This window comes from Lingula anatina, chromosome 4 (genome assembly GCF_051362555.1).
Source record: "Lingula anatina isolate TDL-2025a chromosome 4, LinAna3.0, whole genome shotgun sequence".
Classification (NCBI taxonomy): domain Eukaryota; kingdom Metazoa; phylum Brachiopoda; class Lingulata; order Lingulida; family Lingulidae; genus Lingula; species Lingula anatina.
In genome coordinates this window covers 4,587,991-4,611,246 of record NC_141770.1, presented here as the reverse complement: position 1 = coordinate 4,611,246, position 23,256 = coordinate 4,587,991, and the positions used below count along the sequence as shown (strand labels likewise).

At 32.6% G+C, this 23,256-nt stretch overlaps 1 long non-coding RNA gene across 1 annotated transcript; it reads right to left on the bottom strand.

Annotated features, from left to right (window-relative positions):
• Positions 1 to 11,031: 11,031 nt before the first annotated feature.
• On the bottom strand, positions 11,032 to 13,395 carry LOC147762113 (uncharacterized). The gene is made up of 2 exons (XR_015334240.1): positions 12,502 to 13,395; positions 11,032 to 11,677 (listed from the first exon to the last, which is right to left on the bottom strand). It is a non-coding gene; the product is annotated as an uncharacterized LOC147762113 (long non-coding RNA).
• Positions 13,396 to 23,256: the final 9,861 nt, after the last annotated feature.

Sequence of the window (23,256 nt, the reverse complement as noted above, 5' to 3'; positions counted from 1 at the left end):
CCATATCTAATGAAAAGTGTTTTTTGGGACAAAGTATTTTGGAAAACTGAAATTTACATTGAAAAGACTGGCAAATTCCAGGACTTAAAATAGTTAAACATTAATAATTTTGTCAAATCTCGTCCAGTGTTTCTGAAAATTATACAAATGATGCTTAACAACAATAAAAATCTGTGATAAGCTGATCATATGACTGTGTCTAATGAAAAGTGTTTTTTGGGACAATATCTTTGAAAAAACTGAAAATTACACTGAAAACACTGCCAAATTCCATGGCTTAAAATAGTTAAATGTTTATAATTTTGCAATGTGAATATAAAATAAAATAGCAAATGTGATGACTTGAGGTTGTGTGTGTAAGAGGTTGCAAATTACCTATAACTATTATCTGGAAAACAATATATACCCATACAAGACTTCTCCTTACTATCAATGCCAGATGCAGATTACTCCTTACAATGGGTTTCTGGAATGGGTTGTTGTTATCACAATATTTGACAATGTCCTAAATCTTGCCACATATCATGTATTGTACACATGGATAAGACAAAATGCTGCTCTTGGTGCTGTCTTTCACTGCCTGCTTTTTCATGGTAAGGGTACTCTGGAAAAAGAATAATATAACTGAAAAAACTGAAAATTACATTGAAAAGAATGGCAAATCTCATGACTTAAAATAGTTAAACGATAATAATTTTGTCAAATCTAGTCCAATATTTCTGAAATTTGTACAAATGATGCTTAACAACAATAGAAATCTGTGATAAGATGCTCAGTTGACTGTGTTTAATGAAAAGTGTCTTTTAGAGACAATATATTTGGGGAAACTGAAATTTACATTGAAAAGACTGACAAATCCCACGACTTAAAATAGTTAAACGTTAATAATTTTGTCAAATCTTGTCCAATATTTCTGAAATTTTTACAAATGATGCTTAACAACAATAAAAATCTGTGATAAGCTGATCAGTTGACTGTGTCTATTGAAAAGTGTCTTTTAGAGACAATATATTTGGGGAAACTGAAATTTACATTGAAAAGACTGACAAATCCCACGACTGAAAATAGTTAAACGTTAATAATTTTGTCAAATCTTGTACAGTGTTTCTGAAATTTGTACAAATGATGCTTAACAACAATAAAAATCTGTGATTAGATGATCTGTTGACTGCATCTAGTGAAAAGTGTTTTTTGGGACAACGGATTTGGGAAAACTGAAATTTACATTGAAAAGACTGGCAATTCCATGACTTAAAATGGTTAAACGTTAATAATTTTGTCAAATCTTGTACAGTGTTTCTGAAAATTATACAAATGATGCTTTACAACAATAAAAATCTGTGATAAGCTGATCAAATGACTGTGTCTAATAAAAAGTATCTTCTTGTGACAATATCTTTGAAAAAACTGAAAATTACACTGAAAACACTGCCAAATTCCATGGCTTAAAATAGTTAAATGTTAATAATTTTGCAATGTGAATATAAAATAAAATAGCAAATGTGATGACTTGAGGTTGTGTGTGTAAGAGGTTGCAAATTACCTATAACTGTTATCTGGAAAACGATATATACCCATACAAGACTTCTCCTTACTATCAATGCCAGATGCAGATTACTCCTTACAATGGGTTTCTGGAATGGGTTGTTGTTATCACAATATTTGACAATGTCCTAAATCTTGTTACATATCATGTATTGTACACATGGATAAGACATATTGCTGCTCTTGATGCTGTCTTTCACTGCCTGCCTTTTCATGGTAAGGGTACTCTGGAAAAAGAACAATATAACTGAAAAAACTGAAAATTTCATTGAAAAGACTGGCAAATCTCATGACTTAAAATAGTTAAACGATAATAATTTTGTCAAATCTAGTCCAATATTTCTGAAATTTGTACAAATGATGCTTAACAACAATAAAAATCTGTGATAAGCTGATCAGATGACTGTGTTTAATGAAAAGTGTCTTTTAGAGACAATATATTTAGAGAAACTGAAATTTACATTGAAAAGACTGACAAATCCCACGACTTAAAATAGTTAAACGTTAATAATTTTGTCAAATCTTGTACAGTGTTTCTGAAATTTGTACAAATGCTGGTTAACAACAATAAAAATCTGTGATTAGATGATCTGTTGACTGCATCTAGTGAAAAGTGTTTTTTGGGACAACGGATTTGGGAAAACTGAAATTTACATTGAAAAGACTGGCAATTCCATGACTTAAAATGGTTAAACGTTAATAATTTTGTCAAATCTTGTACAGTGTTTCTGAAAATTATACAAATGATGCTTTACAACAATAAAAATCTGTGATAAGCTGATCATATGACTGTGTCTAATGAAAAGTGTTTTTTGGGACAATATCTTTGAAAAAATTGTAAATTACACTGAAAACAATGGCAAATTCCATGGCTTAAAATAGTTAAATGTTTATAATTTTGCAATGTGATTATAAATTAAATTGAAAATGTGATGATTTGAGGTTGTTTGTGTAAGAGGTTGCAAATTACCCATAACTGTTATCTGGAAAACAATATATACCCATACAAGACTTCTCCTTACTATCAATGCCAGAAGCAGATTACTCCTTACAATGGGTTTCTGGAATGGGTTGTTGTTATCACAATATTTGACAATGTCAATCTTGCCACATATCATGTATTGTACACATGGATAAGACATAGTGCTGCTCTTGGTGCTGTCTTTCACTACCTGCTTTTCCATGGTAAGGGTACTCTGGAAAAAGAACAATATAACTGAAAAAACTGAAAATTTCATTGAAAAGACTGGCAAATCTCATGACTTAAAATAGTTAAACGATAATAATTTTGTCAAATCTAGTCCAATATTTCTGAAATTTGTACAAATGATGCTTAACAACAATAAAAATCTGTGATAAGTTGATTAGTTGCCTTTATCTATTGAAAAGTATTTTCTTCAGATGACATATTTGAGAAAACTGAAAATTACTCTAAAAACACTGCCAAATTCCACGACTTAAAATAGTTAAACGTTAATAATTTTGTCAAATCTTGTCCAATATTTCTGAAATTTTTACAAATGATGCTTAACAACAATAAAAATCTGTGATAAGCTGATCAGTTGACTGTGTCTATTGAAAAGTGTCTTTTAGAGACAATATATTTGGGGAAACTGAAATTTACATTGAAAAGACTGACAAATCCCACGACTGAAAATAGTTAAATGTTAAAAATTTTGTCAAATCTTGTACAGTGTTTCTGAAATTTGTACTAATGATGCTTAACAACAATAAAAATCTGTGATTAGATGATCTGTTGACTGCATCTAGTGAAAAGTGTTTTTTGGGACAACGGATTTGGGAAAACTGAAATTTACATTGAAAAGACTGGCAATTCCATGACTTAAAATGGTTAAACGTTAATAATTTTGTCAAATCTTGTACAGTGTTTCTGAAAATTATACAAATGATGCTTTACAACAATAAAAATCTGTGATAAGCTGATCAAATGACTGTGTCTAATAAAAAGTATCTTCTTGCGACAATATCTTTGAAAAAACTGAAAATTACACTGAAAACAATGCCAAATTCCATGGCTTAAAATAGTTAAATGTTTATAATTTTGCAATGTGAATATAAAATAAAATAGCAAATGTGATGACTTGAGGTTGTGTGTGTAAGAGGTTGCAAATTACCTATAACTGTTATCTGGAAAACAATATATACCCATACAAGACTTCTCCTTACTATCAATGACAGATGCAGATTACTCCTTACAATGGGTTTCTGGAATGGGTTGCTGTTATCACAACATTTGACAATGTCCTAAATCTTGCCACATATCATGTATTGTACACATGGATAAGACAAAATGCTGCTCTTGGTGCTGTCTTTCACTGTCTGCTTTTTCATGGTAAGGGTACTCTGGAAAAAGAACAATATAACTGAAAAAACTGAAAATTACATTAAAAAGACTGGCAAATGCAATGACTTAAAATAGTTAATCGATAATAATTTTGTCAAATCTAGTCCAATATTTCTGAAATTTGTACAAATGATGCTTAACAACAATAGAAATCTGTGATAAGATGCTCAGTTGACTGTGTTTAATGAAAAGTGTCTTTTAGAGACAATATATTTGGGGAAACTGAAAATTACTCTAAAAACACTGCCAAATTCCACGACTTAAAATAGTTCAACGTTAATAATTTTGTCAAATCTTGTCCAATATTTCTGAAATTTGTTCAAATGATGCTTAACAACAATAAAAATCTGTGAAAAAGCTGATCAGTTGACTGTGTCTATTGAAAAGTGTCTTTTAGAGACAATATATTTGGGGAAACTGAAATTTAGACTGAAAAGACTGACAAATCCCACGACTGAAAATAGTGAAACGTTAATAATTTTGTCAAATCTTGTACAGTGTTTCTGAAATTTGTACAAATGATGCTTAACAACAATAAAAATCTGTGATTAGATGATCTGTTGACTGTATCTAATGAAAAGTGTTTTCTGGGACAACGTATTTGGGGAAAAACTGAAATTTACATTGAAAAGACTGGCAAATCCCATGACTTAAAATGGTGAAACGTTAATAATTTTGTCAAATCTTGTACAGTGTTTCTGAAATTTGTACTAATGATGCTTAACAACAATAAAAATCTGTGATTAGATGATCTGTTGACTGCATCTAGTGAAAAGTGTTTTTTGGGACAACGGATTTGGGAAAACTGAAATTTACATTGAAAAGACTGGCAATTCCATGACTTAAAATGGTTAAACGTTAATGATTTTGTCAAATCTTGTACAGTGTTTCTGAAAATTATACAAATGATGCTTTACAACAATAAAAATCTGTGATAAGCTGATCAAATGACTGTGTCTAATAAAAAGTATCTTCTTGCGACAATATCTTTGAAAAAACTGAAAATTACACTGAAAACACTGCCAAATTCCATGGCTTAAAATAGTTAAATGTTTATAATTTTGCAATGTGAATATAAAATAAAATAGCAAATGTGATGACTTGAGGTTGTGTGTGTAAGAGGTTGCAAATTACCTATAACTGTTATCTGGAAAACGATATATACCCATACAAGACTTCTCCTTACTATCAATGCCAGATGCAGATTACTCCTTACAATGGGTTTCTGGAATGGGTTGTTGTTATCACAATATTTGACAATGTCCTAAATCTTGTTACATATCATGTATTGTACACATGGATAAGACATATTGCTGCTCTTGATGCTGTCTTTCACTGCCTGCCTTTTCATGGTAAGGGTACTCTGGAAAAAGAACAATATAACTGAAAAAACTGAAAATTTCATTGAAAAGACTGGCAAATCTCATGACTTAAAATAGTTAAACGATAATAATTTTGTCAAATCTAGTCCAATATTTCTGAAATTTGTACAAATGATGCTTAACAACAATAAAAATCTGTGATAAGCTGATCAGATGACTGTGTTTAATGAAAAGTGTCTTTTAGAGACAATATATTTAGAGAAACTGAAATTTACATTGAAAAGACTGACAAATCCCACGACTTAAAATAGTTAAACGTTAATAATTTTGTCAAATCTTGTACAGTGTTTCTGAAATTTGTACAAATGCTGGTTAACAACATTAAAAATCTGTGATAAGATGATCTGTTGACCATATCTAATGAAAAGTGTTTTTTGGGACAAAGTATTTTGGAAAACTGAAATTTACATTGAAAAGACTGGCAAATTCCAGGACTTAAAATAGTTAAACATTAATAATTTTGTCAAATCTCGTCCAGTGTTTCTGAAAATTATACAAATGATGCTTAACAACAATAAAAATCTGTGATAAGCTGATCATATGACTGTGTCTAATGAAAAGTGTTTTTTGGGACAATATCTTTGAAAAAACTGAAAATTACACTGAAAACACTGCCAAATTCCATGGCTTAAAATAGTTAAATGTTTATAATTTTGCAATGTGAATATAAAATAAAATAGCAAATGTGATGACTTGAGGTTGTGTGTGTAAGAGGTTGCAAATTACCTATAACTATTATCTGGAAAACAATATATACCCATACAAGACTTCTCCTTACTATCAATGCCAGATGCAGATTACTCCTTACAATGGGTTTCTGGAATGGGTTGTTGTTATCACAATATTTGACAATGTCCTAAATCTTGCCACATATCATGTATTGTACACATGGATAAGACAAAATGCTGCTCTTGGTGCTGTCTTTCACTGCCTGCTTTTTCATGGTAAGGGTACTCTGGAAAAAGAATAATATAACTGAAAAAACTGAAAATTACATTGAAAAGAATGGCAAATCTCATGACTTAAAATAGTTAAACGATAATAATTTTGTCAAATCTAGTCCAATATTTCTGAAATTTGTACAAATGATGCTTAACAACAATAGAAATCTGTGATAAGATGCTCAGTTGACTGTGTTTAATGAAAAGTGTCTTTTAGAGACAATATATTTGGGGAAACTGAAATTTACATTGAAAAGACTGACAAATCCCACGACTTAAAATAGTTAAACGTTAATAATTTTGTCAAATCTTGTCCAATATTTCTGAAATTTTTACAAATGATGCTTAACAACAATAAAAATCTGTGATAAGCTGATCAGTTGACTGTGTCTATTGAAAAGTGTCTTTTAGAGACAATATATTTGGGGAAACTGAAATTTACATTGAAAAGACTGACAAATCCCACGACTGAAAATAGTTAAACGTTAATAATTTTGTCAAATCTTGTACAGTGTTTCTGAAATTTGTACAAATGATGCTTAACAACAATAAAAATCTGTGATTAGATGATCTGTTGACTGCATCTAGTGAAAAGTGTTTTTTGGGACAACGGATTTGGGAAAACTGAAATTTACATTGAAAAGACTGGCAATTCCATGACTTAAAATGGTTAAACGTTAATAATTTTGTCAAATCTTGTACAGTGTTTCTGAAAATTATACAAATGATGCTTTACAACAATAAAAATCTGTGATAAGCTGATCAAATGACTGTGTCTAATAAAAAGTATCTTCTTGTGACAATATCTTTGAAAAAACTGAAAATTACACTGAAAACACTGCCAAATTCCATGGCTTAAAATAGTTAAATGTTAATAATTTTGCAATGTGAATATAAAATAAAATAGCAAATGTGATGACTTGAGGTTGTGTGTGTAAGAGGTTGCAAATTACCTATAACTGTTATCTGGAAAACGATATATACCCATACAAGACTTCTCCTTACTATCAATGCCAGATGCAGATTACTCCTTACAATGGGTTTCTGGAATGGGTTGTTGTTATCACAATATTTGACAATGTCCTAAATCTTGTTACATATCATGTATTGTACACATGGATAAGACATATTGCTGCTCTTGATGCTGTCTTTCACTGCCTGCCTTTTCATGGTAAGGGTACTCTGGAAAAAGAACAATATAACTGAAAAAACTGAAAATTTCATTGAAAAGACTGGCAAATCTCATGACTTAAAATAGTTAAACGATAATAATTTTGTCAAATCTAGTCCAATATTTCTGAAATTTGTACAAATGATGCTTAACAACAATAAAAATCTGTGATAAGCTGATCAGATGACTGTGTTTAATGAAAAGTGTCTTTTAGAGACAATATATTTAGAGAAACTGAAATTTACATTGAAAAGACTGACAAATCCCACGACTTAAAATAGTTAAACGTTAATAATTTTGTCAAATCTTGTACAGTGTTTCTGAAATTTGTACAAATGCTGGTTAACAACAATAAAAATCTGTGATTAGATGATCTGTTGACTGCATCTAGTGAAAAGTGTTTTTTGGGACAACGGATTTGGGAAAACTGAAATTTACATTGAAAAGACTGGCAATTCCATGACTTAAAATGGTTAAACGTTAATAATTTTGTCAAATCTTGTACAGTGTTTCTGAAAATTATACAAATGATGCTTTACAACAATAAAAATCTGTGATAAGCTGATCATATGACTGTGTCTAATGAAAAGTGTTTTTTGGGACAATATCTTTGAAAAAATTGTAAATTACACTGAAAACAATGGCAAATTCCATGGCTTAAAATAGTTAAATGTTTATAATTTTGCAATGTGATTATAAATTAAATTGAAAATGTGATGATTTGAGGTTGTTTGTGTAAGAGGTTGCAAATTACCCATAACTGTTATCTGGAAAACAATATATACCCATACAAGACTTCTCCTTACTATCAATGCCAGAAGCAGATTACTCCTTACAATGGGTTTCTGGAATGGGTTGTTGTTATCACAATATTTGACAATGTCAATCTTGCCACATATCATGTATTGTACACATGGATAAGACATAGTGCTGCTCTTGGTGCTGTCTTTCACTACCTGCTTTTCCATGGTAAGGGTACTCTGGAAAAAGAACAATATAACTGAAAAAACTGAAAATTTCATTGAAAAGACTGGCAAATCTCATGACTTAAAATAGTTAAACGATAATAATTTTGTCAAATCTAGTCCAATATTTCTGAAATTTGTACAAATGATGCTTAACAACAATAAAAATCTGTGATAAGTTGATTAGTTGCCTTTATCTATTGAAAAGTATTTTCTTCAGATGACATATTTGAGAAAACTGAAAATTACTCTAAAAACACTGCCAAATTCCACGACTTAAAATAGTTAAACGTTAATAATTTTGTCAAATCTTGTCCAATATTTCTGAAATTTTTACAAATGATGCTTAACAACAATAAAAATCTGTGATAAGCTGATCAGTTGACTGTGTCTATTGAAAAGTGTCTTTTAGAGACAATATATTTGGGGAAACTGAAATTTACATTGAAAAGACTGACAAATCCCACGACTGAAAATAGTTAAATGTTAAAAATTTTGTCAAATCTTGTACAGTGTTTCTGAAATTTGTACTAATGATGCTTAACAACAATAAAAATCTGTGATTAGATGATCTGTTGACTGCATCTAGTGAAAAGTGTTTTTTGGGACAACGGATTTGGGAAAACTGAAATTTACATTGAAAAGACTGGCAATTCCATGACTTAAAATGGTTAAACGTTAATAATTTTGTCAAATCTTGTACAGTGTTTCTGAAAATTATACAAATGATGCTTTACAACAATAAAAATCTGTGATAAGCTGATCAAATGACTGTGTCTAATAAAAAGTATCTTCTTGCGACAATATCTTTGAAAAAACTGAAAATTACACTGAAAACAATGCCAAATTCCATGGCTTAAAATAGTTAAATGTTTATAATTTTGCAATGTGAATATAAAATAAAATAGCAAATGTGATGACTTGAGGTTGTGTGTGTAAGAGGTTGCAAATTACCTATAACTGTTATCTGGAAAACAATATATACCCATACAAGACTTCTCCTTACTATCAATGACAGATGCAGATTACTCCTTACAATGGGTTTCTGGAATGGGTTGCTGTTATCACAACATTTGACAATGTCCTAAATCTTGCCACATATCATGTATTGTACACATGGATAAGACAAAATGCTGCTCTTGGTGCTGTCTTTCACTGTCTGCTTTTTCATGGTAAGGGTACTCTGGAAAAAGAACAATATAACTGAAAAAACTGAAAATTACATTGAAAAGACTGGCAAATGCAATGACTTAAAATAGTTAATCGATAATACTTTTGTCAAATCTTGTCCAATATTTCTGAAATTTGTACAAATGATGCTTAACAACAATAGAAATCTGTGATAAGATGCTCAGTTGACTGTATCTAATGAAAAGTGATTTTTAAGACAACAAATTTGGGACAACTGAAATTTACATTGAGAAGACTGGCAAAACACAGGAAATTAAAATAGTTAAACGTTAATAACTTTGTCAAATGTTGTCCAATATTTCCGAAATTTGTACAAATGATGCTGAACAACAATAGAAACCTGTGATAAGATCATCTCTTGACTGTGTCTAATGAAAAGTATTTTCTTGCAACAATATCTTTGAAAAAACTGAAAATTACACTGAAAACACTGCCAAATTCCATGGCTTAAACTAGTTAAATGTTAATAATTTTGCAAGATTTGAGAAAGCTGAAAATTACACTGAAAACACTGACAAATTCCAGTTAAATATTAGTTAAATATTAATAACTTTAACAAACCCTGTCCTTTGTTTCTGAAATCTGTTCAACTGATGTTTAACAACAATAAAAATCTATGATAAGCTGATCAGCTGTTTGTGCCTAAATCACTGGCAAATCCCATGACTCAAAACAGTTAAACTTTAATAATTTTGAAAAAATCTTGTCCAATGTTTCTGAAATCTGTACAAATGACGATTAACAACAATGAAAATCTGTGATAAGCTGATCAGTTGTCTGTCTTTTTTTAAGTGTCAAGTTTATTGGAAATTGATAATCAGAAAAGAGAGAATTAACCAATTTGAAAAGAAATATTTCAATATTGCAATGTACTATTTACTCTCAAAGAAAACAGCAAATGTAATGATTTGAGTTTGTTTGTGTAGGAGATTGCAAATTACCTATACTGTACATACAAGACTTCTTCTTGCTATCAATGCCAAATGTGATCCATGACAGCCAACCTGCTGAGAGTGAATGGCACCCTATGTGGACAAGTTGGGAATGCTGGAATTGATAACAGGTGACTACATACAACTTTTTCAATAGCAGTATATGAATCAGCTTTGCAACAGTTTTAGAAATGGACCAATATCTGTACTTTAAAGCTGGAACATAATTTTATATCATGTTGTCAAACAAAGAAGTTGATATTTTCTGGTCAAATGCACCCATTACTCATCTCTAAATTCCCCGAGTTTACTAAATTGACAATATTTACAGCTTCAGTAAGGTCGTTACCCACTACTTGACAACCCATTTCTTTGATATCCATCTTCATTCTAAGCAATACTTACTACACCCTTCCTCATTACTGTCATTACTACAGTCATTGCTGTGGTAACATCTCCAAGTTAAGTTGATACAGCAACAATATTACCACATATAAACATATATGGAGGACATGTGTGATCCACAGGAAGAGAATAAAAAATACATCTTTAAAACAATCTACTTTATTTTCAAGTGTCTTAAAACTGTTCCTTCACTTTCTTTGACAAAGCATTAAAATACCTGGGTAATTTACATCAAAATTCTTACATCATTAGCAGCACAAATTCACCTAAATATCAGGCATTACATTGAACAAGATGAAAAACTTGCTGAAAGGCTGTGATTAAGCAGCATTACAGATTCAAAAATTCACTGAAATATGTAAAGATCCAGAAGACAATGGGATCTACTTATGAAGATTTATGAAACTCATATTGTTATCTGACCATCTTGAAAATAAGCCTGCGGTCATTGTGTTTTATTATTTTTATTTTAATATAGTCCTGTGCCTCCTAGTACAGTGTAGTAGTCTGCAGTCATTGTGTTCTATTGTGGCAGTATAGTCCTGTGCCTCCTAGTACAGTGTAGTAGTCTGGAGTCATTGTGTTCCATTGTGGCAGTATAGTCCTCTGCTTCCAAGTACAGTGTAGTAGTCTGGAGTCATTGTGTTCCATTGTGGCAGTATAGTCCTCTGCTTCCTAGTACAGTGTAGTAGTCTGGAGTCATTGTGTTCCATTGTGGCAGTATAGTCCTGTGCCTCATAGTACAGTGTAGTACAGTGTAGTGTGGAGTCAGATGATGAACTGGAAAAGAAAAAATAGTCAATGACCAGGGTTTTTCCTCAAGATCCAGAATATTAGACTTACATCAAACTTGGACATAAAAAGGAAAGGACGTGAAACGCGGCATCTTCCTTTGAAGCTATGTGCGTTCGGGTAAACATTTGCCCATTGTCTCAGATAAGCTGTTTTGATAGCTCAAAACAAGATTGCCTTTACCACAAAGGGCATTTTGAATTCCTTCATGAACAAACATGTCAAATTCTCACACAGCTTCCAAATTGACAGAACAAATTGTATTTATACTTTTAAGTAAATCTCTTTAAGTTTATTGTCTTTATCCACCCGAAGGATTGACTCAAGTTATCGCCAACTACCTGCCCCAATGACACAAAAGGTCATTGACAACTGCGATATGCTCGCTACCTGTACAGGAGGTCATGTGATCCGAATGCACATGGTTTTGCAAAGAGCTCGCATAAAGCTGATTATCCTTTGATCTTGCTCAGCGTTTCATGTCCTTCTCTTATTATGTCCAAGTATCAAATAAACTGCAAAGAAATACTTTATAAAAATAAATTTTCCAAAAAAAGTGTTGTTGTAAGTCAACGCTCAAGCATACACTGTACCAGTAGTGATATTAAAGAGGTGGGTTTATGGTGCTTTCTGAAACTCAGGATGGTAGTGCTAGTTCACGTAAGTGGACACGCCATGGGAAGTTTTAGTTATTCATAGTTAAGTTCATATATATTACTATTTCGACTGATGACTCAAAAGAAACAAGAAAAAGGCCCACTTAAAAATTATATAAGAAGGAATAACGCTAGTTCTTCATTTTATTTCCTCACCTTCATAAGGCATTGGGTAATTGCAGATGAAAAGGGAATGACAAAACTGAACTAGATGACTGCGTGCAATCTTGCTAAATCTCCAAGAGCGTTTTAATCTGCAGCGTCAACATTCTGAAGCATTTTGTAAAATCTTCACCAGCACATTGCATCGTGATGTGAACAGTGAACAACTGACACAGTCGATACCATATGTGTCCGTCACTTTAGATGTCTCATCCTGAATTCACCGATTAAGTTTGTCAATAGAATCTATAACAAAACCATCTAAGAAAAGTGTCCTGATGTATGGTGAAACTCAGTGTGCAGAACGTTTGATGAAAATTCCGACTTTTCAGCGTCACCCTTTGCCTAGTCTACGCCCTATAAAAATTGTTTAGTATAGATGGCGCTATGCAAGAGGTGAGACTTAGGATTTGTAAAGGACTGCGGCCAGTATCAGCAACAGGTTCACCGCCTGCTTTCTAAGAAACTCGTGCGAGGAGGGAGAGAGTTCTGGAACCGCAATAGATATGACCAGGGTGATATATATTGCGATATTTAGTAGAAAGACTCAAGGTCGAGAGCTTCAAGGAAGTGTCAATCTGATTGGTTTAAAGTTAAGGAAACAATACAGGAACCGTCCAATGAAATTCTTTTATACAATAATTATTCCTGTTTATTGTTTTAGTAAACAAAGCAAAGAGACAATGTCTACACAGTCGCTGGTGAGTTTTATTTTTTATTCAATACTGAAATTCTGCAGCAAGTTCAATGTAAGCCCACACAGCGCCTTTTTACCTGTTCATGATTTTTTATGTGGTTGATTTTTATTCTTAAAAAATTCATGTCACACGTTTTGCTGATCATTCTGATAATGGTACAAATGCATACATCACAAACTACCAAATTAAGATACAGAACTCCATGATTTGTATCTTGTTTAACATGATTTCATTTATTTATTGTACATATTGCAGATGACAGCAGATATGGGAATTGAAATTAATAAAGAAGAATAGTGTGCTCGTGAGTTGTGTGTGTGTTTGTATAATCAGACTGTATGTGTTTTATAATACAGTATGGGCCTAAAACTACTCTTGCAATTATTTTTTTGTTACTTAAAATAATAAAAAAAACATTTTATTTGCTCATAATATGAAAATAAGATAGATATATATCTTTCTTTATTCACATTAATTAAAGGGATAATAATTAACTCTTTGTATGAGATCTATATTTTACAATAAATACATTGTGAACAACTCGTATATAATATAATAAATTATAATATAATATAATATAATATAATATAATATAATATAATATAATATAATCCGTTTTACCTCAAAAACAGCAGCTATAGCTATTATTCTGATATCTGAGCTTGTCAGCGGACCACGTGAACTCCATAGATGGCTTTACTCTGTAATATGAAATTATAACAAAAAAAAACTTTTTAGGAAAAAAAACAGGGACTAACTTTGAATGTAAAAATGGATTCATTAACCATTGGTAAGTATGGGAAATTTGTTTACTCCAGGAAAATTCATTTTTTGGCCAAGACGAACAGTTATTATCCCAGTGATCAATTTGAATGTCTGTAGTGTAAATATCAAAAAGATATATTGATAGGATTTCTTTCTGTTTTATTTTATTTCTTCTTTTTATTTTTAGCAGCCATGGCCACAGTCAGAATTGTTTTAAAACACAATTTATTGAAAGCAAAAGTGGTGAGCAGGGGAACTGCCCTCGGGGGATGGGACCCCCAGTGAGGAGTGAACCTGTCAAGGTTCACTGATATGGGAGTCCCATCTCTCAGGGCAGAGTTTCTCCTGCCCAAGGGCTCAAATATGGTATGGAAATTCATTAAGCCACAAATGTAAGTATGAAACTTTTTTTTTTTTACAAAAATAATGATCTGAGGTAAAAATGATAATCTTTCAAATTGAAAAGAAAAATTAAAATCCTATACGTTTAAGTATTTATTTATTCATACCTTCATTCATTTCTTCTGGTGTATTTGATCTATCATTTATTGTATATATTAACATTTTACTTTTCATTTTAGACATTAACATATCATCAAGTAATTTATTTGTTTGTTTGTTTGTTCATTCGTTCATTTATTCATTCATTCATTCATTCATTCATTCATTCATTCATTCTTTAAATTTATTCAGCCTTACCACCGTGGGTCTGGCTGGACATGGGAGCCTGAACCCTTTAGGAACAGGTGCCTCCAGGTGACCACTAAGGACAGCATGGAAGTGACCTGTACTTGGGAAGAACTGGACATGGAAATAAAAGGTGCTTGAACTCATAATTCTCGTAACCTTTTAAATCTGTCATGTACAACATTTGGAAATCTCACTATCCCATAAAAAACTGTAGAAAAATGATGAAATGGTCCTTTAATATTGTCAAATACATTTAAGACTTTATTTTAGTGTATATCATAACTTGTAAATAATAAATAAATGTCTCATCTTATTCCAGAGTGGGACTACATGTACAAGCCTGAAGTCCACACAAGTGGTAAGTCCACACCATTGCTCTATTCAATCAACTTGATGCATTTTTTATCTTTTAGGAAGGATTCATGAAATAAAATTACAACAACACCCTGACTCTCAGGGTGCAAGTCTGGATCCTCAGGGGCTGTTGGCAATGAATTTGGAGACCTAGCTAATGTGCACTAACTCCATGGAAACTCTCACTGAATACAATCAGATTAACAGACTAACACGCTTCTCTTTGTCTCCAACATACTCCAACATACTCACATAAATGGTATTCCTTAAAATTCAATTCTGTTCTTTCAGGTGATACTAAAGAAGAGAATAATGTAGCAATTGTTAAGACCCTAAGCATTGAGGAACTAGGTAAGGCTGGAATCTTAGTAAAATAATAATGAACTTTTATACACTTGCACACACACATACACTAACAAACACACATACACATGTACATACACACTGCAAGCATTTTTTAGCATACTTATGAAGATTATTTATTTATTTTCAAGTCAGTTAAATCATTGAATGTGTCTTCATCAAAGTGTAATGGGCCTACAGAATCCTTTTTGAACATGCACAGATATGGAATGTTAAGTTTGTATTTTTAAATATTAAAATATTATTAAAATATCATTTTTTCTTTAGTGGATTTCAAAGACTCAAAGAGTGTGTCAGATGCTGAGGGCAGCGAGAAGAGAGGTAAGACAGTAAGGTCAATTTAACAGGTGTTTATTTAACACACTTAAAAAATTATACACACACAAACAGGCTCTCAGACACAAACAGGGGCAAATTGAGGCCATCTTCTGGGTCTTCTGCAAGATGGTTAGAAGTTTACATTGATGGGGATTTAATTTTTTTGTCAGAAGACAGTCCACAATGGAGGATGGATCAACAAACATAATTTGCAAGACTGTCAGAAAATCTCACAAGATCCAGCCCTTACAAACATTGTGTTTTTATTCCCTGTTCAGTGATCTAAATCCTTGAATACATCTTTGACTATGGTATTGAATCCTTGTTGTGCATGGGCATGGAATGTTGAATTTGTGTTCTTTTTTTCCTTCAGTTGATGTCAAAGACACAACAATTACTGTGACAGAGGACGTGAAGGAGAGAGGTAAGACAGCAGGGTCAATAGAATAGGGATCTATTTACTACATTGATGACATGTAATAGTGCATGTTCATGCACACACACACACACACACAGTTGATACCAAACTGAAAGACAAGAACAATGTAACACTTGTAAAGACCCTAAGTATTGAGGAGATAGGTAAGACAGGAATCTCAGTAAAATAGTTATGACTTTTAATATACTTATGAAACATGCATGCACACACACATACACTAACAAACACACATACACGCACATACACACCACAAGCATGCTGCTCAAGCAAAGTCTTTAGCATACTTAAGAAGATGATTTATTTTTAAGTCATTTAAAGATTTGAATGTGTCTTCCATAAATTGTAATACTGAATCCTATTTGAACATGCACAGATATGGAATGTTAAGTTTTTATTTGATATCATTTTTTCTTTAGCCAATATCAAAGACACAAAGAGTGTGTCAGATGCTGAGGGCATCAAAGAAAAAGGTAAGGCAATAAGCTTAGGACAATTTAATGGGAATTCATTTAACACACTTAAAAATGTAAACACACACAGATGGACTTTAGGGGGGAGACTTTCATGCACAAACACTGAGTTTAAATTCTCTGTTCAGTGATCTAAATCTTTGAATGAATCGATGTCTTTGTAAAGTAATGTATTGAATTCTTGTTGTGCACAGGTATGAAATGTTTCATTTGTTTTCCTGTCTTTCTTCAGTCAATATCAAAGACACAAAACCTGTGACAGTGGATGTGAAGGAGAGAGGTAAGACAGTAGGGTCAATAGAATAGGGGTCTATTTATTACACTGATGGAATGTGATTGTGCATGTACACACACACACACACACACACACACACACACACTCTCTCTCTCTCTCTCTCTCTCTCTCTCCTTATGTTGTGCCAACACAGTTTGTGCTTTTGGCAAGTTTAAAATGATACTTGGCAATTTTGTTTATTCCAAATACTGGTAAAAGTGTTCATTTGAGCTTCATACACGAAATATGATATTGCATTGACTATTTATTGAACATTATATTCTTATATATTCTTAGTAAGGAATATTGTATTATACATTTCAGCTCCAAAGAATCGCCGCCAATCTAGGTGGAGGAGGCTATTGAATCTGTTCACGTCTTGCTTCAGACGCAGGCCAAGGACATAAATGGTTATTATTATTATTGTTTTTGTTGTTGTTGTTGTTGTTATTATTATTAATTAAATTCTTAACTCTTCAGACATTAAGAAATGAAGAAAAGTCAACAGTATTTTTAAAAGAATACATTTATTATACATTTACAGAGAAGTTCTTTTTGTTTGTCTCTTTGTTTTGATGGTATCATAACTAAGTAAGCTTTCAGTTTTTTTAGAGGAAAATTATGTCAAACAGCTGGTAAAACTGTACATGAAAGCAGTAATTATATAATAGCAGCCAGGAGCTGGTTGTTGTAGAGTTACTGTCAACATCCATTTACACCTAAATGAATACACATTTTAACTGAATTACATTGTAATATTTTCATCTTTTATTTTTCAGGGTCGTCAGTGCAGAACTATCATTGCCTCTGAAGAAGCCAGTTAAAAACTGCAAAATGTCATTCTCTTAATTTTATGATAATATATTAATTTTTTGTAATCAAATGAGTTTTGTTTTTCTTTCTTTTCTTAATTGAGGGTACCATTAGGGAGGGGTGATCATAGTTCATGGGAAAGAAAATCATTAATTTACAAATCACAGGAAACAAAACTTTATGCATATAACACTGACAATACCAGTTGAAAATCCTGAAAATTATCTGAGAATTGAATCCTGCAAATCCTGAGAATTTCTACCCTCTACCAGGGCAACAGATAGATTTTCCACAGATATTCACAGATATGTCTCTAGATAAATATAGACAGTCATTTTGGCTCTCAGTCAGCAAAAAAAGTCCACAATAATAACTGCGGCCCTAGTAGCGGGTAACGAATTGCCGGGTATAAGGCTTTGTTTCACGAAGGACAAAGAATAAAAAGCCGCATTTACGAGCCACGGGAATGAGGTGCTTCACAGATCACGCTAAATTATATGGACATTTCACGGCTCAATTACTGACAACTTCAGTTTTGCATTAATATTCCATTATGTTCATGTTTATATACAATAGATATATAGTTCAAACTTCTAGGACTTCACATTAAAAGTGAAGTATTGCTTTAGACGACAACGGCTTTCTAGATCACTTGCAACTTTTACAGATAATGAGCCCGTTTTAATTAACTTTTATACGTGTAATATTGAGAGTATTCATGTTGATCCACCGTATAGATATTGATAAAAATAGGAGTATATATATATTGATGAACCTTGAAAGATCTACATTATAGTTGTTAAATGCAATCCGAGCTTCAATATATATACTTCTATATTGAGAGTATTTAACATTTAATGCATCTGGTGGCTACAGTGGAGGAACGGGGAAAACACCCCAACGTTATTAACATTACCAGTAAAATAATTGGAAGAGATCTCCCCCAAATGGATGGTATCACTAAAGACAGAATGGAGAAAACAACAAAATGAATTATGGGGATCCCACCCACCCAGGATGTTCTCTTTTCAAATTTTTATCCAGCAATAGTAGACTTCCGACTTTTAAGGGCAGTAACGGTTTTAAGAAGTTCTTTTAAATCTTATTAATTCCACTTTTAGGCCTAGTTCATAATTTTTTTATTGTCCAGTGTTTTATCTTAGTTTTATCTCTCAAAGGATAACGATTGCCGATATTTATATTTAAATATTTTTATAGGCTGAATAAATTCTTACTTTATCTTATCTTACTTGTACTATTGCTATAGCCATGTTACATGTATTATCATAAAAAAAGGTGCTGTAAATAGCGGCGACAGGTTCTTTTTTAACACAATTCCTTTTCTGTCATTTTTCAAAATGATTAAAGGATTTAAAATCTTTTACAACACCCTGCTGCGGTACGATTTTTTTTCTCTCTTTTACATCCACTACGCTGTGAAATATTTGCGGTTACGATACGATATTTTTTTCTCTCTTTTACACACACAACTTACGCTTAAAAATATGTGCTCGGAGTAGCTACATCTCTTTACTTTTCTCGTCCCAATTGTACCCATAAAGTATGATAAGCACAGGTGTTGACTCGATTTTCGTGTTCATCGAAAGACTTACTAAAACAAAGAGAGAGGAAAAATGTTAGAATTATTTTTCTATACGACGCACGTGAGTGCGCCCGCACGCAAACACACACACACACACACACACACACACACACATACAGCCAGGCACGAAGGGGATGGGGGGGCGGGCGGCAAATCCAATGCTTAAAGTTGTGCGTCGGTAAACTGTTGTCCTAGCTAAATCATCATCAAAGAAACAAATCAGATCAAAATTGTAATAAAGTACGGAATGTGCAGACCAGCATAATTAACAGCTGTGGGCTTGGATACAAAACCGTCGCCAACGCTCTTAATTCAGGTCTATGAATTTCTTTAAAAAATGTTTTATTATATAATATATAAAATGAGTAAAATATGAGTAAAAACATAACGCTGCAGTAAAATTATTCCCCCCCCCCCAAAAAAAAAAATACGCCCCCTTTCTACTGATACCACACAGCGTTTGTAGGAGTGAATGATAAAGTAGATCAAGTTCACAGATAGGATATGCCATGTAAGGGGAGATAGGTTATGTCCTTCTGCGTTTCTTTATTCTGTCAATTATGAGAAGAAATATCAGTGTCTTGTATTACACTTAGTCAACATAAATTTAAAAAAAAGCCAATTTTCCTTCCTTTATCACGCAATTCGTCATATGTAATAAAATACAGCATTTCATTAGAAAACCTTTACCCCCTTGTGTGAATGCAATGAGTCGTCTGCAGAGCATCAGCGTCTGCCACCACGCTGGATGCTATGCGCATCCCGGGAGCTGAACAGTTAACGCGGTGTAAAACATTTTAGGGAGAGTCAGATGAAATAGAGAGGAACCGTGGCATGTATAAAGTTCTACATGGTGAATCTGGAGATATGGACTAGTTTTACTCTTTTCTGTAAAATTTTGCAACATACTTTGTTTTTCAGTAGCCCCGTGCATCCAGAATATTTTGCTGGCATCTTGATACATTTTCCACTTCTGTCTCCCCCCTAAAACGGTCCACACTAAAAAATCAATAATCGTATGGCAGTTTTATACAGGCAATTGACCTACTTTTATACCCATGCAGCTATCAATGAGTTTTATGGCTGTGGAGTGAAAACGTGATACACGTCTGTGATATTAAAAAAAATTCTAATTACACAATTTACAATCAGTGCACATGACTCAAAAGTGTTCCGATTTGTGAGCCTAAGGGGACATTACTTTTTGAAAGTAATGAAAAAATTGGAAACAAGCCAAAATCAGACAAAAATCATTTTTTCTCTTATATGCAAATAAGGTCTCCTGAAGTAATATATGACTGGCCGGAAGTGATGCTCATATCAGAGATTTGTAATGATGATGATCTTAATGATAATTAATGATGCTTAACAAATCTTATTAAAGTTTTCACTTGTCATCTGGTGTGAAAGAAATTTTCTGCACTAACACAATCACCCCATTTCCATAGATTAGATCGACCCACTTAAGATCGACCTAACTCTCTGGGGGTTCACGCTAAATAGCTGTCAGCCGGGCGGACACGAAAGTTAATTACCCTCTTACAGCTTGTAGTAGGCGGGACGGACATTTAAGTCGGATTATCTGAAAGTAATCTAGTGAGATTCCCCGCGGGGATAGATCGATCTAAAATCTATGGGAATAGAGCCAATCATTCCACAAGTGAAAAATAGATAGTAAACGCGCCTCAGAGATGCACTGCATTCGTCCCAGCTTTTGGGTGAAAATCGCATGATGTAAAAATATGCGTACGTGTCTAAGTCTTCCATTAAGATTTTGACTGCACTTCTATTTATCTGGTTCGACTAGGGTGACTTTTATTGGGATATTTTCTTTCTCTTTTTTTAAGCGAAAACTAGGCATAAAAGTCAAAATATTCAGAAGTAAAAAGATTTCAAAGTTTAAAATCTTCTTGGTCTCTCGTCGTGATGGTTCACGGGGAAACTTTAAGACATCTTACAATTGTATAAATTGCTAACCATCCTATTACGCGCTTTTTAATTATGTTCGTGATACACAAGTAAATTACGCTCAAACTTAAAACCGCCTTGACTTGTGTCAAAATTACATTTTTCATTAGACAATTAAATTGTTGGATTGTGTCAAAATGTGTTTTTTAGTCTTCTCCTACTGTTTAAGTGCGGAAAACAGGCCTGTTTGTTGTAAATAAAGTTTAATATAAGCAACAAGTAAAGTCTTGAGTCGTTTCTCACAGCATTTGGATTTTTTACCTACTTAATTTTTTTGAACAAAGTCAAGTTATTGCGTTGTCTATGATCAAACTAACAAATATCATATTCCATACATAGATATACTTTATAAACCTGTCTGCAGCTGCCACTACTTAAATTTCTCTGTCTAGGAAACTCGCTGATGTAAAGAATATGTGTACTTATTCAAATACAGGTGTACATGAGCTTGTCTAGATACAGGTAATCTTCATTTATTTATTACCTTGGTCTCTTGAGGACCATCAGTCTAGTACTGGTACAAATGTTACAACGACTATAGTTACAACAACTATAGGGTTATTACAAAGAATAATTATAATAGAAATAATCGCAATCATAATCATCATAACAATAATAATAGTACCTGTAATAAATTAAATACATGAGTACTTAAATAAATAAACTACTTAAATAAATCAAATTAAATCAAATTGAATCAAATGAGATCAAATTGAATCAAATGAGATCAAATTGGATCAAATTAGATCAAATTAGATTAGATCTCATTGCCGAAGCCTTCCTGCTTGGCTAAGATATCGTGCCAGGTTACATAATACTTTCTTTCTGGAAGAATTCAGCAGGAGAACCAATTTGAACACCGAGGGTCTATTGCAGTAGAAAGGTTTGATGAACCTTTTTCTTAAATCTAAATACTAGAGCAACCCAGTATAAAGTGGAATTCGTCCTCCACATCATTGCAGTAGGAACATTTTCTTTGTGAAATAGGGATTTTACTGTATCTGCCCGTTTCAATTGCAAGTTTATGGGATGATAATCTTATTTTACTAATCATTTTCTTAAACTGGAGCGGGATTGATTTTGTAAGATAAGTTTGAATAGTAACACGGTCGATGACATGTCTATAGAGCCAGCACTTTCTCGAATCGTTAATCTCTGACAATATAGCTTGTTGTTTAATATCCATTAGTTTTTGATATACTAGAGGTACAATAAATTTTTCATCATAATTACTTGGATAGTGAAAAAAATCATTGAGACCAGTTTCTGTAAAAACATCATGAATCTTAGAGAACCAATTGCCACAGGATGGTTTAGTCCGGAATTCATACTCAAAATATTTAAGGTATTCTTTTAGAATGCAATTATTTGTGTTTCTCAGTTTAAGCCAGTATTTAACCATTTTTAATTTCCTATTGGTTACCAAAGGGAATCTTCCTAACTCTGCATAAATCATTGAGTCAGGGGTTGAACGTTTAACCCCCAAAATAAATTTCCCAAAGTCCAAATGCACATTTTCAATATCAGGGGCAGGATGGTGACCCCATATTTCACATCCATAATTAGCGATACTAGATATATAAGTGTCAAACAAAGATAAAGCGGTAGTGTGGTTCAAGCTCATATCACTACACTTTCTAAACAAACTGAACATGGCTTTGCGACATTGTAATGCAAGTTGTTTCTGGGTTTTATAATATTTACCATTGTAATTCATTGTGACACCCAGGTAACAGAATTCATTAACTGCTTCCAGTTTGTGACCCTTATATAGCCATACTTCATCAGTTTTTAAAGCACCACCTTTTCTAAATACCAGTATTTTTGTTTTTCTAACATTTACAGTTAAAGACCATTTATCAGTATATGTTGATAGGGAGTTCAACATACTCTGTAGCCCCTCATCAGAATCAGCGAATAAAACCATGTCGTCCGCATACATGAGTAGAAAAAGTGACAAATCATTCATCATAACTGGCTGGGTATCACTTTTT